The sequence below is a fragment of the Bos taurus genome, chromosome 24, assembly GCF_002263795.3.
Source record: "Bos taurus isolate L1 Dominette 01449 registration number 42190680 breed Hereford chromosome 24, ARS-UCD2.0, whole genome shotgun sequence".
In the NCBI taxonomy this organism is placed as follows: Eukaryota; Metazoa; Chordata; class Mammalia; order Artiodactyla; family Bovidae; genus Bos; species Bos taurus.
Genome location: NC_037351.1, coordinates 43,311,554 through 43,329,911, shown reverse-complemented (window position 1 = coordinate 43,329,911; position 18,358 = coordinate 43,311,554). Strand labels below are relative to the sequence as shown.

Genomic DNA, 18,358 nt, shown 5'->3' with positions numbered 1-18,358 from the left:
AGAAAGGCTAGAAAGAAATTACTCGACACAATCCAAATGTAGCCATCTGCAGAGAAAAGTATGAAACAATGCTTAATGCTCACCCCAATTCTGAATAGAAAGGAAACAGTACAGGGTCTAATACAAAATACATGTTAAAGGCTTCTCTGCCTAAGAATGTCATTTTCCCAAGTTTCAATAACTTGGGAAATTCAGGATATGTACGGAAAGGTCCATTCTTAATTAACTACACTCATGAAAGACACTGTATAATTGAACAATGACAAATACGTATTCATTTCTGTCTTTACAGAATGTTTTTATACTCATTAAATTCATGTGTGTCTCATGTTCTGCATATTCTCTCTTTAAAGAGCAGCAAGGCTCACTCTGAGGATGGGGCTCCAGGGAGTGAGGAAGCTGTCCAGTCTTCAGCCTGGGTCCTTCCCTCACAGCTCAGGGGAGGACCAGCTGTCTGGCCTGGAAGAGGAGGCCCATTGTGGCCTCAGTGGTACCTGCAAACGGCCCACGTGGAAGGAAGGCCAGCCTGCTCGGAATCACAGGCACGTTTCACCCCATCCACATGGGCTTCGAAGGGGCTGCTATCAAGGTGATGAGCTCCTGGTCCCCAGGGAGATTCCATCCATGGATGAAGGGCTCTCCTCAGTCAAGGGACAAGACAGAGGGACTTCACGCCAATGGGCAGGTGACCACTCCTGTCCACTGAGAAAGAAGGTCAAAAAAAAAAACAGAGCAAGTCCTGGAGAGAAAGACATCTTTGCAGAGGGAAGGAAATCATGGGAGAAAGAACAGCAGCAGCAAATACTCAGCTGAGTCCAAGATGCTACACGGAGAACCTCGCATCTGCCGCTACTGTCATGCACCCCTACACCCCAGCTGTGAACAAATGTCGTCAAGTTGATGTAAAACTTTATGACCCAGCCAGAGGCCTGAGCAAAGAAGAGCTGAGAACATGCCTGTATCAAGGTATCAGGGGCCGCCAGCTAGGAGGACCTGTCTGCTGTTGGGCTTGAAAGAAGCTGAGGCAGCAGAGGGCAGATTTACTAGCTGTGGTGCAGGGGCCACTCAACAGCCAACCAGGGACCCTTGATCAAAATCAGCGTGTGCTCTTAGAAGGTATCTGAAAATAAAGTACAGCCTTTTCTCTTAGAGGGGAAGACAGAATGAACACCCCTTGAGTTGTGTGAGCGGCACACAGGCAGGATATGTGGACAGAAATAAATGACAGATAAAGATGACAGAGATGATTGATAGATAGAAGGTTGATATAAATAGAGAATAAAGATGATGTGGATATAAAGTCAGTAAACAAGAAACACTGGGGAAAAAATGAATGAAAAGCATGTAACAACGCAGGACACAGAACACACTAAGGCTTGCAGCTCCTTTTACCAAGGCCCTGACTCAGAGCTACAACCGTGGGACATTCACAACTAAACTTCATTTTACCCAACAGTCAGAAATTAGGAAGTTGCCATAGACTATGCAAACTCTTTCGTTGAAGGAGATGTTATGGGATTGTGTAACACCAGCGCTCCAGGAAAACAACAGCAAGTTTCAGGAACACGTGGTCATCCTGATCTGAGGATAAAATGAGGAACTGCTGCCCCTCCGGGGTCGTGGGTCTGTCTGGGGGTGAACACCACAGACCTGCCCTTTCTGCACAAATTATGAGTCTCCTTCAGAGGGCATTTTCTGGGACCTTGTGTTACAGAGGTCAAAAGGCCACTGTTCTGGCCCAGTCCTTTCTCTGCCCGCCTTGGAACACCACTGTGCCCAGCCAGCTAAGAAAAGAGGAATACTTCTCTCAAGAGACCAAATCTGGGCCTCAGAAAAAGTCCAGAAGGAAAGATGATTGACCTAAACACTGAATTAATGAACAACTAATGTATCAACTGCAGACTTCTTCAAGGTGTAATTAGATCACAAATGCTTTTTAGAAACCTAGTGAAAGAAAGGAAAGGCAACCGTGAGAAAGAATTTAACCTTCAGGGCACAACGGACGAGTCCATATCCTCAACATCCCGCTCCATGTTTAAACGTCAGTTTGAAGTCAGACAGAGGAAGACAAACACTATATGACCTCACTTACATGTGAAATCTAAAAAATACAACAAACGAGTGAATATAACAGAAAAAAAGCAGGATCACCAATACAGAAAACAAACTAGTGGTCTGTTATCAGGGGCAACATGGGGTGGGGGTGGGGGGTAAAAACTACTGGCTACAAGGATGTATTTATAGCACAAGGAACGTAGCCAGTATTTTATAATAACTATAAATGGAGTGTACCCTTTAAAAATTACATAAGACATTTTAAAGTAAAGACAAAAGATGGTTTGGGACAATGGAGTCTCTTTTCTGGATATTAAGTGAACAACAAGGAGTAACAGCAGACGCTGGAGCTTTCCCTCTTGCCAGCAAGCTTTCAGTCTTGCCAGCTGCTGCCCGGCCGGCATGTGTGCGCTAGCCGTGACCCACTGTTGTCACCTGTCATCTGCGACAGGGCTCCTGGCCTCGGCAGTGCTGACACCTGGGGCTGGGTGACCGTCCCCGCCCTGGAGGACAGCTGCAGGCTCCCTGGTCTCTACCCACCCAACGCCAGCCCCACCCCTGCCTCCCAGTTATGACAACCAAAGATGTCTTCCCCACACCGTCAGTGTGCCCTGCGGGGAAGAGCACCTCCATGGAGAACCCGTGCTGGAAAACACCCCATGCAGTGGCTGGTTTCTCACAAATAGAGGGCCCGGGCTACACTCTGGACCCCAGAACACCATCCTGCAGTTGCCTGCCATGAACAGTTGGGTGGGTGGGTCAGGGCAAGTCCACCACCAGGAGGCCAGGCTGACGAAGGGGGCCATAAAGGAGCAAAGGCCGGCGAGGGACCCTCTCTGGCCATCAAAAGAAGGGCTACGTCAGCTAGCACCTTCGCACCAAGCCTCTGGGGATTGCTAAAAGGGAAAAGACTTTCCAAACAGCTTTTCCACAGGAACCCAGCCACCTCACCTTTTACCATTTAACTCACCGGCTGAAGACCCTTAGCAGCGTGTGCCCACTGGGCTTCCGGGCCTGCTCAGCAGGTCCCCCCACCACCCCCACCCCCTCCACTTGGCGGCAGCACTTGTAACGGGAAGTGACTTGTGACAGCTCATAAACTGCTCTGAACACAAAGCAGCAGTTTGACCTCCGTTGTCAAAGGAGGTATTAACAAATTTGCACTTCTGAGTTCCCACACAGGCAATTTTCTCATCATTCTGACAAGAGAAATGTTTAAGGAAAACAACAAACAGCTCTGAGATCTATGGGCGATGTTTCCAAGTTAGTGCACATGGCAAACAGCTATGTGTCTCAGCGACTTCCTCACCCTGGCAGGTGCACTGCGCCACAGGCGTGACACCCGGGCTCCCCACCGAGGCAGCCCCTCTCCTGACCCTTTCCATAGAGAAGAGAGCCTCCCTGCTGTGTGCCAGGGCACACCCCAGCTCACCCAGCTCCCTAGAGAAGTACCTGCAGGTGCCAGGCCACCGGAGATGCTTGAGGCAGGTGGGACCTTGCTCACAGCAGCCCCACAGACTTCCTGCTGTCCAAGGGTTCAAGTTCAGGGCTGCCAGGGAGATGCCGGCTGGTCCCTCCATCCCCAGGACCCCATTAAGGGGCAAGTTCTGACAGCCCAGGAAGCAGTTTAGAAAGTGAGCAAAATGCCAAGACACAAAATCAACAGAAGAGCCTGATGCAACTGCACGGAGAGGGTGCCAGGAGCAAGGACGGCCCCCCGCAGACCCTTCCCTCCAGAGCACCCCCAGGCTGATTCACACACCAGCCCCCGCATCGCAGCTTCTGTTTCCACATGACTCAGTGGTTGCCACATGCCTCACCATCACCCCAGGCTCTGCCCTGTGGGGTGTGGACTGAGTCCCCTGAGGACAGTGTGACAGGAGCGCACACACAGGTTCCACATCCACCATGAGGAACTCCTGATGCTTCAGATGACTGAGGGAAAAGGCCAGGCCTCATCACTGGGACCCATGGCTGCAACACCGCCAGGGTCTGCATAAGTGCAAGGTGGGCACCAAAGGCCTCCCGAGGCCAGTCCTCTGGCCAGCGCAGGGCTGGGGTGCTGCCAGGGTCCCCAGCACAGTAAACGTCCACAGGGAGACGAACGCACATCTGCAGCTGAGCTTCAGCAATCATATCAGGTTTCGTCAAGCTTCATTCACGGGGAGCAGACTTACTCCATCCACACGCACAGTTCCCGCTGCAAGACCCATGTTCCCTCAGACGGTGCCATTTCCAGGGAAGCCCAAAGGAAGCATTCTTTTCGATTTCCCTTCTTTGGTCACCAGGGTTAAGTTTTCATACAAACACTAACTTAACTTGAAGACTAGTAAGAAAAGCACCCCACCTCCTCCACAGCCTGAAACTCCACAACTCAGTGAAGCAACTGTAACATCTTATAATGTAATAACCCCAAGGGACCAACACTGAGACCTCTCTAGCTATCCCCACCTGGGGGCGAAGCAGCTTACTAGCATAGGCTGGTGGTTCATTCATTCACTCAACTAACAAGTACCAGATAACGCCCTGGGGGGATGTCTGTGTTAGGTACCAGCCATGACTGGGGAAAAGCACCCACAGACAGCTCTTGTGGGGAGAGGAACATGTCAGATCAGGGGCATCTGAGCATCTGGAGAAGGTGGTCACAGAAGTCAGGCTCTGTGCAGAGGTCAGGCGGAGCTGGAGGAGCTCAGGCTGAATAAGAAACGTGAACTGGCATTTTGATGAGTGTGGCAAGGGCTCTGGAGTGAGGGCATCTGCCTGTAAACCCTTCTGCTTGACTTCCCACTTTTCCTGGAAACTGGAAGAAGGCAGGAAAGGACCCAACCCGGTTCTCACTTCAGGGTGTTACAGGAGCAACTGCAGAGCACCAGGTCCTTAGTGACCTCACAGGGCCCCCAGGCACACATGGGAAGGGCACTGCTGAGGCTGCAGGCACTGCTCAAGGTCAGTTCGTCGAGCAGAACGTGAGTTCCGGAGGGGACAAAAGTGAATGAGCCACAGGCTGGTCACAGTCGAGAGGGGTAACCAGTTCAGACGCTCTGCTCTTCTCTACATTCATCGTTTGAAATTTTACCGTAATAAGAGGATGAAGATAAGCTGGAGGAATAAACATAGCAGTGGCTGAACACAACACAAATATGGCATTCGGTCTAGGCTTCCCTGGTGACTCAGATGGTAAAGAATCTGCCTGCAATGCAGGAGACCCTGGTTAGACCTCTGGGTTGGGAAGATCCTCTGGAGGAGGAAATCGCAACCCACTCCAGTATTCTTGCCTGGAGAAATCCCATGGACAGAGGACCCTGGCGGGCTACAGTCCATGGCGTCACAAAGAGTGGGACACGACTGAATGACTAAGCACTGGTAACAGAGGGTTTAGTAGGAGCAGTGATGAGACCAAGCATTCTGTGTGCATTGCGCCTGTGATGCAAGTCACCGTGAGCTGATGCGGCATCAGGCACCAAAGTCAGGGAAGCTGGGTGAAGGGCAGGAGGACTCTGTGTAAACACAGTCACTGCAATGTCACTAATAGAAAGTTTGTTTAAAAAAGCCGAGGCATAATGGTAGAAAGGAGCGGGGATGTGGATTTTAAAACCCTGCAGACACCCTGAAAACAACCCATAATTCTCACTACCTCCTGGCAACTAAAAAGCTGCCCAGGTTGGAACCTGAAAGTCTGTGTGGTGAGAATGAATGTGTTTCTAGTTACAATGTTTGGAGACCTGGGGTTTGCCTGGGTCTTCCTCTTCCTTGGTTTACCATCAATGAATAAGCACTTGCTGTTAGGAAAAATCATTAAGAGCCTGTAGATAAAAAGACATTGTAGACTTTCAGGAACAAAGGTAACCTAACTTTTAAAATCTTGACATCATTTGTGACCTACCTGCAGGAATGTTCAACCCTAAGGCTAAGTGCATGTGTGCTAAGTCGCTTCAGTCACGTCTGACTCTTTTCAACCCCATGGACTGTAGCCTGCTAGGTTCCTCTGTCCACAGGATTCTCCAGGCAAGAATATGGGAGTGGGTTGCCACTTTCTCCAGGGGATCTTCCTGACCCAGGGATTGAACCCACATCTCTTATATCTCCTGCATTGGCAAGCAGGTTCTTCACTACTCGTGCCACCTGGGAAGCCCCAAGGTTAAGTGGAAATGTTCTCATTTCCAAGTGTGACTAACAGGATGTCAGAGGTGCAGAGTACCAGCGCCTCCAAACAAACTAGCCTAACGCCACACTGGGAGAGGACGGCCCCCAGCACGGTGGCCCTCCAGCCCAGCTCCAGAGACGCCAACAGAAACAGGGATTCCATCTAGATGGGCCACGTTTCTTCACAGAACCGCGCCCACTCCTGTACCTACACCAGCGGGTCAACAGCAGCCAGTCACACAGAGGGGCTGCAGTGTCTGTGTTCTGCACCATGGACAGACTGAAGGAAAAACCTTACGTGGCCATGGATTTCTGCAAGTGGTTCAGAGGAGGGTGTCGGAGAACCCACATGTGTTCCAGTACAAGGCTGCAGAAACACATGGATGTGGAAATTGAAGGTCCCTGGGCCAGCTTTCTGAACAGTCTGCTCTCAGTGGGCAAGGATGTAGCCTCAGACGACATGCAAGGTGGGCTCACAGGCAACCCCAGATGACCTCAGGTGACCTCAGGCTGAGAGGCAGAGGCTGCAGAGAGCATGCAGGATTGTTCATGCTTTTAGATCAAAGCCAAATGGCGATTTGAAGGGAAAAGATGGAACCGTGATCCTGCGTGTGACTGTTTCCACATCTGAGAAAGTCTGTGTACATGGGCGCTCCGGACACCGCTCTCCATGTAGAGTGAACCTCACCATAGCAACTCGTTCCTGCTTCCACGATGCTTAAAAAAGACAGACAGACATGTTGTTTTCCACAGTTTTTCAGAAACTGACTTTTTGTTCCATGGCCTGAAGAAATCAAGTTCACTGGTGATTTTCTTGTTATAAAAGTGATCACTGTAGCAAACAAGGAAAGGGTAAAAAGACAAGATTTCAAAATCATCCTTGGGCGATGCGTCCATTCTTAAGGTCCTGGCCCATCCCCTGCAGGTGTTCTTCAGGGAAGTGCAGTGCCTGCCTCGTTCCAACAGACTCCTGATGGAGGCACAGTGGAACTCAGCCCTGAGACAGCCCGCCACCGCTAGAGGGGGCAGGACCACAGATGTGTCCCCCGGACGTGGGGAGACTCCCACCTTACCGGCAAGCACCCCTAGTGTCTTTGACACATCACACGGGCTGAAATCCATCACTGGAAATGAATCGCTGTATAACTTGCCATTAACTGGAATTTGTCTTATCCAGGTTTTTAACTTGTTCCACCTAAATAATTTTCATATCCTCGTGAATTTTAAATCTAAGGTTTGCTGTGTGTGCTAAGTCACTTCAGATGTGTCTCTTTGTGATCCCATGGACTATAACCCACCACACTCCTCTGTCCATGGGATTCTCCAGGCAAGTATACTGGAGTAGGTTGCCATGCCCTCCTCCAGGGGATCTTCCCAACTCAGAGATCGAACCAGAGTCTCTTGTGTCTCCTGAGTTGACAGGTGGGTTCTTTACTGCTAGTGCCGCCTGGGAGACCACACAACTCAAGAAGATGAATCTAACACCAGAATAAAAGCATAGTCAGGTGTCTGGAGGATGAGTCAAGCTCCCAGGGACCTGTTCAGGGTTTAGGCTTCTTTGACAAGATGAGAAAATGACTCACAGATTGTAACTTTCTCTACTTTGAACTTTTCCTGATCCCAAGGACAGAAGAAAACAGCTGAGAAGAACCGAGGTTATGACAGACACTTGGTCGAAAGGGAAAAATCTCTGCCTATGATGATTTCAAGAACACTAACAAATCTGATGATCTTCCACAGTTTGATTCATTTGTTTGAAACAGAGAATTTTTCATTCACCAGCAGTTTATTTGGCAAGTGGGTTAAACTGGGAGAGGGGGAGGGAGGGCGAGAGCAGGTCATTTTGGGGAAAACAGTCAAATGAAAGTTAATGTAGATGAGGAAACACCTGGGGGTGGGGGGGCGGTGTAGAGTTGAGCTGTGCCGGGGCCCGCTCGGCCCCCAGCATGGGCTGTGCTTCAGCCTTTCTGATAGGTAGTAGAGGCCTGGCCTGACCCCTGGTGACTATGGTGGACCCCCAGTGCCCACCCCTCCCCCACCCCAGGACTGGCTGTCCTGCTGTGTCCTGGCTCTGGCCTGTGCTCCCTGGGTCCTATGCTCGCTGTCCTGGGCCGTGGAGGAAATCTGGACAGGCAGGACACCCAAACGAGGCCTGAGTGAAGTGAGTGATGGACGCACAGCCCTGGGGAGAGGGGTCTCGGTAGCAACCACAAAGCCCTGGGGGTGGAGCTGGACAGTGGGGAGCCCCAGGGGACAGCAGTCATGCCCCCAGGCCGGGCACAGCAGCCCAATCACCAGGCCCGGTTCACTCAGCCACTGGGCTGAAACCAGACTATGTGGAAGGGAGGTGAGTAGCTGGTCAGAGAGCCCTGCATGAGCCCAGGGGAGGGACACATCCTGAGCTACTGGTGACAGAGACAAGTGACCAGATTTAGGGCAGATTCTGAAGGCAGAACAAGCCCCTGCGTGGGGAGGGGGAGTCCAGGAGGGCTCCTGGTTGTGCGTCTGAATCACTGTGGGGAGAGAGGGGATAAGGACACGGCTCTAGTCACAGGCTTGGGAAGGACCACTGGTCAGTCAGGCCTGAGTGTGGAGCCAGGGGCAAAGGCCTCCACGTAAATACAGAGCCCATTTCAATCCACGCAACGGAATTCTATGCTTTCCAGGCATGGGTGGGAGGCTCAGTAGTCAGAAACTTTCCCCACTGACTGAAGGTCAGACCCCTCAGACATGGCCAGATCCCCAGGCCATGTCACCAAGCACCCAACCACGTCTCATCATGAAGAGGTTGTCAATAAAACCTCACCAGAATCAGTGACAAAGAACCACAGGAAGGAAGCTCAGCTAAGGGGCGCTCAGTAACCCCACCAGCTCGCCAGGCTCTGCTCACTGACCACCTGCCCCTCCTCGCCACAGTCCCCACTCCACCAACAGCAGAGAACATCCCAGCAACACAGAAGACAAGAATTCTGCTCAGCAAGGAGGGGCCATTTCCCCACACTGTCCTTCAGGGTCGGGCCACCCCCAAATGCCACTGACCCTCCAGGACAGTTACTGATCCACAGCCCAAGAGGGCAGAAAGCACTTCCTTTGCACCAAAAGCTCCAAGGGACACCTGGCCCACACTGGCGGTTCAGTGGATGTCCAGGCAGGGACCCTTTGGCCTCTGCCCCCATCACCAGCTCAGGACGCACCTGGACTCGGGGAGAAACAGCACCTCTGGGGCCTGCAAAGGAGAGAGCAGGAAGCCGCAGAGCAAGCCTGACTCTGCTTGCAGTCCAAGAAGGTGAAGGGACAGACACATGGTGGCCACAGAAGAGGAGAACCCGAGGAGGAGAGCTGCCGAGGTCGAGGCGCAGGGGTGGCCAGGCACCGCAAGGGCTGGGGCAGCCTGATGTCATGGCTCAAACACTCCTCTGTTAAAAGGGAGGCAGACCTGCAGTAACCCACACCCACAGCTGAACAGACAGACACCAAGACAGCATCCAAGCCACAAGGGGAAAACCAGCTGGTCTGAAGGACACAGGACAAACAGGGGGACGTCAGCTCCATCGTGACCACCAGGTGACACTCCAGGTGTGCCAGGACCTGCTGTGATTTAAGTGCCACAAAGGGCCGCCAGCACAGCGTCCTCTAACAAGGGAGGTGAGAGCACTGTCCCACGTACCTCACCGCACCCACGTCTCTTTCTGACAACCACGGGGAAATGACTATTCAAGCCCTCAAGTTGCCTTGTACTTCTAAATTTGACTAGCATTTGCCCTAACGTCCCAAAATTATGCCTGTCCAGCCAGCAAGCTGCAAAGCCTGGGTTCCTTCAGAAAACCACCCACCGTGAGGCCTGGATGACTGCAGGGCACCTCTCCCCATCAGGTTTTGTACGTTAAAATAAACTGTGATCTGAATCCCATATTCAGCTAACAGCCGCATTAGAAATTAATTACATTTCCACATACATCTCATTAATTGTTCCTTAAAGCCAAGGATCATGAGATTAAACACTGTCTTTGAAGAGCCTGGAAAAGTTCAAGTGTTTTGCAAACAGAAGCCACTATTGTCACCATGTGAAAGTGACAAGCCTAACTCCCTGGATGAGCTCTTTAGAGGATGAACGTTTAAGCATTTTGTGAAATGTGAACAAGTTCCAAGTCGTACAGCCCTGAGCTGGGGACAGAGCCTCCAGGGCAAAGAACCAGCTGTGAAAACAGGTGGAAGGCAGGTGTCCCCACAGCCCCGTTTTACTATCACTGCTGGCTGATTCGGTTTTCAGCAAAGATGGGCAGAAGCTCCATAAGAGACTCAGTCTGCAGACCTCCAACCAGCACCACGAAGTTAGAACCACCGAACTCTCCACCTCCAACAAGGACCATGCCTCTCGCCTCCGAGTCCCACCTCCACTCACACTTGTCCCCTGAGCCCCCCTCCTCCCTCTACCATGCAGGTCACAGTCAGGGATCAACTCCCACTTCCTCCCAGCACCTGTGTCCCCTCCCCAGCAACACCATCCACCACCAGCCACGTGCACAGACGGGATCTGACCCTTGAAGCGCGACCACCAGGCACACACTGCGCTAGCAGGACCCGACCCAGGCTCGCTCTGCTAGTATTTCCCTGTGCCCTTCCCCGCCAGGCGCGGTAGAGCCGGAAACGCAGGAGCCATGCAGTCACTGTGGACCCGCCCTCCTGCCACAGCTGCCCGGACACGTGGTCCCACGGCAAACAGTGGCCCCCGACTGTTCACACAGATCCCGCTGTGAGCAAGAGTGGGCAGCACACACACTGCACAAACGAAGTGACCTATAATCCACACACATGACCATGCGAGCGGAGCCCGTGCTCAGAGCGCACGAAGGTCACGCTCAGGTCTGCGCCGTCCGGACTCAGCGCACAGGGTTCCGGGGGCCCAGGACAGAGACCCCTCTCCCTGCCATTCGCCCTGCAAACCACTGTCCGGCCACCTCTCAGCCCAAAGCCAGCCTCTCCCTGAAGTCTCCCCCCGGTTGTCCGTAGCAGACCAAGCGCTCGGACGTCACGGGGCCCACGGAGCAGAGGAGGAGGGAGGCCGCGTGCGGTGGCCAGCGCTCATAGCTGCAAGCCAGCAGCCTCGCCCCCGCGCCCCCGGTACACGCTTCTCCCAGACTAACGGCTCAGACCTGGAGCGTGGTCACAGCGGCCGCTTCTGGTGCCCACACTCAGGCTTCTGGGTCTCCAGTCCCGGGGCAGGAGCGGGGTCCTCACCGCACATGTGTGCGCACGCCCCAAATACTCGGTTCACTGGAAGCAGCCACGCTTCATCGAGGTTCATCGAGGCTGGACTCTCCCAGCTGGTCTGCGTGAGCTTTATATTTATACCTCGTCTGATCCCCTTCGAACCTAAGAAGCAGGCAGATGGCTGTTTTAGGGAAGGGCGCGGCCGTCAGCAGAGAAAAGCAACCTCCTCACCGCAAAACTTCCCTCCATACTATGCGGTGCTGCGTCCACCCGAGCGGCTCCGGCCCACACTGGAGCCCTGGGGCCTCCGCGGAAGCCGCTCCCTCAGGCACATAAGTGAGTCCCGATTCCTAAACTCCAGAAAGTGAGCCAAGTCAAAACAGGAAAAGGGTGAACTTTCAAGCTGCGCGCTCAGCACAAGGGAGTCCATCAAATAACAAAAGCTCCAAGCCACAGAGGGGCCAACTTTGTTTCTACAAAGGCTATCATTTCTCTGGACTAAATTTACTACCTAACTTACACAGTGAAGACTGTGTGTATACACTATTTTTACATTACTCTTCAGATGAAAATAAATAAATAAATAAATTCCAGGACCTCTGGTTTGGAAGTAAAAGACCGGCGCTCATATTTAAATACCAGTAGGATGGAAGCTAAGTTCCGAAGGCATCAGTGTTTATCTTAAGAGCCCAAGTCACAGAAATACAATCGTCCAACCAAGCCACCCAACTATAACCTTAGCCACCTTGAAATCATGCTGAATTCTATCCAGAAAGCCCTCCTTTCTGACTGAGGAGCGGCCAGCCCCGCACACAGGGACCAGCAGCCTGGTCCGCGAACCACTGATACTAACTCCTCAAGACCCCATATGACTGCTCCCCCAGCCACCACCGCCCCCCACGGTCAGAGAGCTGGGTGGCCACCAGCTAGCCCTCTCAGTTCCTGGGGTCCTCTGGCTCACTACATCTCCAAGGCCCCGTCTGCCCCCTTCCCCAGGCCTTGTCCAGGGTGCGTTTGCACCTGGAAAGTGGGGTGTGGCTGCCTGCGTGGCCAGCAGGGTGGGGGTGGGGGGTGCCAAGCAGGCAAGACAACAGCCAAGGGGGCTCCCACAGGCTGCGCCCAGAGTGCCGCGGTCACCCACTCGAGCATCAGCGCCGAAGGGGCCCATGGCCTTTGCTTTCTGCTCACTGGGTTCACCTGCCAGCGCTCCCAAGCATCCACACCTGCCCCACACCACTGCACGAAGGTGCCTGTGACCAAAACAAGCTCGTTGGGGCCCAATTACCCCAAGACGCAGGTGTCATGTCTTGCTCCCTCCAGCTGGTCCCCACATTTCAACCAGTCAGGCTGCCTTTTGAGGAAAACAAAACAGACTTCAGTTAACTGCTATGTACTGAGATGGTTTCCCTTGTCTGGGGCTTCCAGAGCAGCCGGCACAAACACCCTCTGGAGTCTGCACTCAGGATGGGCTCCAGCCTTGACTGGAAGCAGAAATCTGCAGAAGTGTAGCAAAAGGGGCCACGGCAAAGCCCCCAACCCCACAGAGGACCACCAGGCCAGAGATCTAGCATCAGCCATCAAGTGCAACAGTAAGAAGATGAGAGTTTCATGTTGGCATCCTTGGGGGAGAGGCCAAGGAAGAGTCTGATCTAAGAAAGCGAGGGCTGAGAGCGAATAGGATGACTGAGGGGGGTGTCACTCAGGTCCTCAGGCACCTGCTAATGGAACCGCCCTGGTCTCCTCGCTCCACCCCGGAGTCCACACTGCCCTCCCTGCCCCAGTTAGGGTGAGAGGAGCAGGGAAAGATTAGACACAGTCTTTGGCCATAAAATCCCTAATTTTCTCTTTAAAATGTAGTATTAGACTGTTTACTGCCCTTAACCTGTCTGCCTAAGTTTAATTCAAATTTAAAATAGTACAAAAGTCTTATCCCCCTCGTGGGGAGCACCCACTAACATCACTGCATCTGCCCACAGCAAAGCCCTGGTGACAGCAAACTCTCTTCACCTGTGGGTCACCGGATGCTACACTGAAGGAGGGATGGAGAATTTAAACATACAATTTCATTGCCAAACTTGCAAAGATTTTTTTTTATAATATTCAGCACTGGCAAGACTGCAGTCACCCATGTCTGTGTGTAGTGCACCATCCTTTCTGGGGGCCCCTCTGAAAGTTCTCACACCCACCGGCTCCTCCTTGAGGAATCTGTCCAGAGGATGTAACCGGAATGTAAACGGAATGTCTGGTGCAGAATTATTTATAATAGGGAAAACTGCCAGCAGACTCAGTGTCCCAGAACAGGCTTAAGAAAATAACAATATAACCACAGGGTGGAATTTAATACTCATCAGCAGTGGTATTTTTGGAGAATATTTAAATTACCTGAAAATATATTCAAGATGGAATGTTAAAGTTTATAAAAAGTATGTAAGTTCGAAGCATGATTTTATAATCAATAAATAAGCCTGGAAAGAATCTACAAAACTGTTAATAGAGGTCATCTCTAAAGTGGAATTATAGGTAATTTTAGTCATTTTTATTTTCTTCTTGTTTTTTTAAATCAGGGGGGAAAAAAAAAAGGATTTCAGAGACTAGGTCTGTGACGCTGATTTCAGTCGGGCCTGAAAGAATCTCTGGAATAAAAAGTCAGGTTCAAACAGAGTGTGGAGTCTGGTCTAGGGCCCTTGAGCCCCCACCACCTGACAGGAGGAACAGACAGGAACTCCTCCAGATAGGCGTGGCCTCCACCACAAATGGATGCCCATCCACCCCCATTGCAGGGACCTCACTAGACTGAGGCCCAACAGTGCCCACAGCCTGCTGTGGGCATCACAGTACCTTTGTGGGGAACAATACCACCCAGCCACTAGGGGGTATGAAAGGTCTAGAAAGGTCTAGTCCTGCCTGCAGCCTCGGAAGTCTACCAAGGGCTGGGGGTCATCCTGCAGGCTCCGGACATCCGCACCTCCTGGGGCCTCACTTCAGGCCCCATAAGCTCAAACACTTTGGTCTATCCAGGATGGACACAAGAACTGCATGCAGACACATGTGGTTGATTAACCCAACCCCGCACAAGGCACGACAGAGAATCTGAGAGCTGTGATTATCTTTTCGCTTCACCCCACGTTTGGGGACTAGCTGAGTTCTGCTGCACAGGTAGGGCCTGGGCCACCTCAGCCCAGCCCAAAGGCTTTGGGGGCCAGGAAAATAGGACCGGCCCCCAACAAACCCAGCCAGATAACATCAGCGAGGCAGTCCCATGGAGCCCCGCCCAATCCCAACTCTCAAAGCTGAGGCTGTGACCACAGGCAGGACAGGCACAGGAGCTGGGGTTACAAATGAGGGGTGGGGAGGGACTTCCCCATTGGTCCAGTAGCTAGGACTCCACACTCCAATGCAATCGATCAGGGAACCAGATCCCACCTGCCGCAACTAAGACCTGGTGCAGCCAAATAAATAAATATTTTTTAAAAAAAGAAAGAAGAGTGAGGCCGGGAGGAGAGGCGTGAGTTGGATCCATGGAGGAAGGCAGGCAGGAAGAAGGAGCGCTGGGCCCTGCGCTGGGCCACAGAGAGATTTGGTCCTGCTCCATTCCGACTGCTGAGAGCGGTCCCCAAAGAAGGCACAGCATTTCTTCATGCCAGCATCTCAGGCTTCTTGCTGTCTGTGTGCCTGTGGGGGAGTTGACGGGTGGCAGTGCCCACATCCTAGGGCTGCTAAGGGATGAAATCAGCTAACAAGAGCTCTCAGAACACTAAGGATGGCCTGGCACCAAGGCGCTGCTACCTCCCCCACCACTTTGACCCCTGGCCACAGGAGCCCTTCCAAGCACAGCCTGGCCTCCCACCTTCAGAACAGGGGATTTCACTCTGGAAATTCCCTCTCAACTCTGTGTGGAGGCTGCTGGCCCCAAGGCCACTGACTGGCCACCAGGGGTCCAGCCACTCCTGGGGAACCAAGGAAGCAGCACTGGGAGCCTGCACTCTGCAATCCCAGGGGCAGGGCCACACCCCACCATATGGATGGAAGGATATGGGTGGGGAGATTAGACAGAGCAGCCTTCCTTTGAAGAGAAAGTCTGGGTCCACTTAGGGACCGTGTGGCTCACACACACCCAGTTCTCGGCCAGGCCAGGCCTTGGATCCCGTCTGCACAGAGGTCCTGCAAGTCCTCTGGCAGAGCCCCCACTTAGGAGCTAACTTTGTAATATGAGCAGTGTCCCCACCAACAACTAGAGCAAGTCCATTAAGTTCATTACACCTGTCACGCTGCCAGCTGACTCTCCACATGCCAGGGATGAAAGTACACTGTGCCCAAGGAGTGCCACCAGCCCCCTCCCCGGGGCAGCTGGCACCCTTATCTCAGGCAACCGATTCTCAACGTCTGCAGCTTCAGAAACAACGCAGCCGTAAACTTGGCTTCGAGACACCTGAGGACCTGAGGGGCTAAGAACACAGTTCAGTGCCATCAAAAGCTGGACCCCGGGAGGAAGATGAGGAACCATGTCCCCTGATGCAAAGGAGAGTCATGCGGGCCGGAGGCGCCCGCGAGGCAAAGCGTCACCGTGTCAGAAAAAATACAGAGCTGCTCCCTGGATCCTGTCGCCCTGCAGCCCTGCCGAAAATAAAATCAAGAGACACACCCTTCTTGCTTCCAAAGCGAGTCGAAGAATTCCAGGCAGCGGGCGGAGGCTGTTCACGCACCCCCACGCACCCCACGCACTGCACAGCCTGCAGGCTGCCGGGTGCCCGGCCCCGCCCACCGCTCGCAGACAGCGGTAATTTCTTTTTCCCTGTCATGTAACGTTAGCAATCTGTCTGGAGCTTGGCAAGCACCAACTTGCACTGTCATATAAACTGTCTGACAAACTTTAAGTTTCATAAACGCTTCGCTTTTCCAGGAGACAATAAAGCATCATTTAAAAAAAAAAGTTGTCATCTCCTTTTCTGTTCCTTTTCTCTCTTCCTCTTCCAAAATAAAGGCTGGGTTTTGCGGGTAGGAAGAAGAATGAGAAAACAGAAAGCCAACCACAAAAGAACTCCCGCAAACAGAAAGGATCCCTCACCAGGATCCTTAACCTTGAAAGTCTCCACACTTTTCCAATGCCAAGTGAATGAGTAGATAAATGAATAGGGGAGGGGCGGCACCACGGCTGTGGGTCTTGACGGGTGCAGAACAAAATCTGCAAAACAAAAGTACGGTCATTAAAAATGAATAAAGGGTGTGGACAGCAGCCCCCACCCGCTTCTGCTCTTGGGGATCTGAGCCAGACACTCCGCGTCCTCATTAAGTGGTATCTGGCAGGCTGCCGGGTTTTAGTGGGTTCTGGGAATGCCAATATATTAACCAGAGGACTCTTTGCAAACCCTTTAGAGTTTTTATTCTAGAAAAGTCAACCATTTGGCACAAAACAGCCTTATTTTTGTCCGGGAAAGCTCTCTGCTGCCAATCAAGGGAGAAATTATAGCTGTGTTCTTCGTAATTTCCAAGACTTATCTGGAAAACAAGCTTGGGGGAAAGAAAAGTCCTTACAAAAACAGCTTAAAAGGCCAAAGTACCATTTTTAGTGGAAATTCAAAGGAAAGCAATCCATACTCAAATCACATGGATAGGACACAACACAAGCATTATTTTCACATCCTCCTATGGTAGCGAGAAAAACAGTATTACTTTGAATTACAAACCCAATTATTTCTACAGCAATTAATACAGGTGCTCACTTGTGTCCCCTACTTGCCTAAAAATGAAACTAATAATGTCACCAAAATTTCCCTAAGATGTGACAAGTCTTGTGGCCTAAAGTTTCAGACGGAGGCAGAAGCTATACATTGCTATTAAAAACTGAAGCTTCACCTTCCTTCACACCCAGGGTACAAGGTCACAGTATAACTCCAGACTAACACATACCATGAAGGCAGAAAGTCACTCTGACATCAGAAGACTGGCTTTCCGGAGAATGTCCTGAGACCCCTAAAAGTAGGGAGTGGAAGCAAGAAGAGAGGGCCACTGGGGGGCACTCCACACCATTCTGCACTGCTCACCATAATCCATATGAAGTACATCAAATGTTTCTAAAAATTTTGCAGGTTAACATGGAAAGATCATTTCATTTCTTTCTTCTGTATTAACTCTCACCTCAAAGAACAGATACCTCACAGAAACATCATAAGCCCAGACTCAGAAGAAAGATGAAAATAAACTTGCAAGGGCCACCAGGAAGACTCAACCAGTCATGGGTGCCACTGACAATGCCCACGCCCTGAGTACCTCCTGCCCAGACCATGAGGGTGACTGCACAGGGATCCAGACAAGCTCAGGGGTCTCTGCTGGACCACAGGCCAGGAACCACAGTGCCCAAGATGCTAACTCACTGTCACTTCCCTAGGCTCCCCTGTCTGGCTGGGAGGTACCCCTCCAGCAGCCCCAAGGAACAGTCGATCTCATCCCACGAGCCACTGGTCACTCTGCCAGGCCACTAAGTCAACCATGACTGCAGCCCAGGACTGTAAACACCTCTGCAGGCGGGTGGATACTGCTCTCAGTGCCAGGCAAGAAAACTATTCTTAGAGCACTGTCAGCAGTCCGGGGGAGTTGGGGCGGGTAACAAAATTTGTCTGTGTATGTATATACTCTGGCAAGTGGGGGCGGAGACTCTGACTTTCAAATGATAGGCCACCAAATTGGCACAAAATCCTTTAGTAAGCAGGTGCCCCAGGCCAGGTTCCTCTGCAAGACTGTGGTCATGCAAACAGCCCCAGAGAGGACAGCCCTAAAAGCCTGCTGGGGACAGTTTTCTCCATCGTAAATACAAGCCTCCACCAACTAGAAGACTCCACCAACAGCCAAGACTCTTTCCGGGTAACAGCAAAATATGAAGATATTGGGGGCAGTGGTGGGGGGTGGCTTTTAAAACAAGGGAAGAAGGCAGCTCCATGTCTGCAGCAGCAAA

At 51.9% G+C, this 18,358-nt stretch overlaps 1 protein-coding gene across 7 annotated transcripts in view; it reads right to left on the bottom strand.

Moving 5' to 3' along the window:
- Nucleotides 1–18,358, bottom strand: part of LDLRAD4 (low density lipoprotein receptor class A domain containing 4) — a 173,755-nt gene that overhangs the window by 153,414 nt on the left and 1,983 nt on the right. The window contains exon 1 of one of the 7 annotated variants that reach the window (XM_010818979.4): nt 11,352–11,441. The exons of 5 other annotated variants lie outside the window; for them this stretch is intronic. The gene's annotated coding sequence lies outside the window, so the exon portion shown is untranslated. Of the gene's footprint in view, nt 1–6,496; nt 8,213–11,351; nt 11,442–18,358 lie in introns of those variants that run through there. One more of the 7 variants, XM_059881061.1, reaches the window with a different exon arrangement.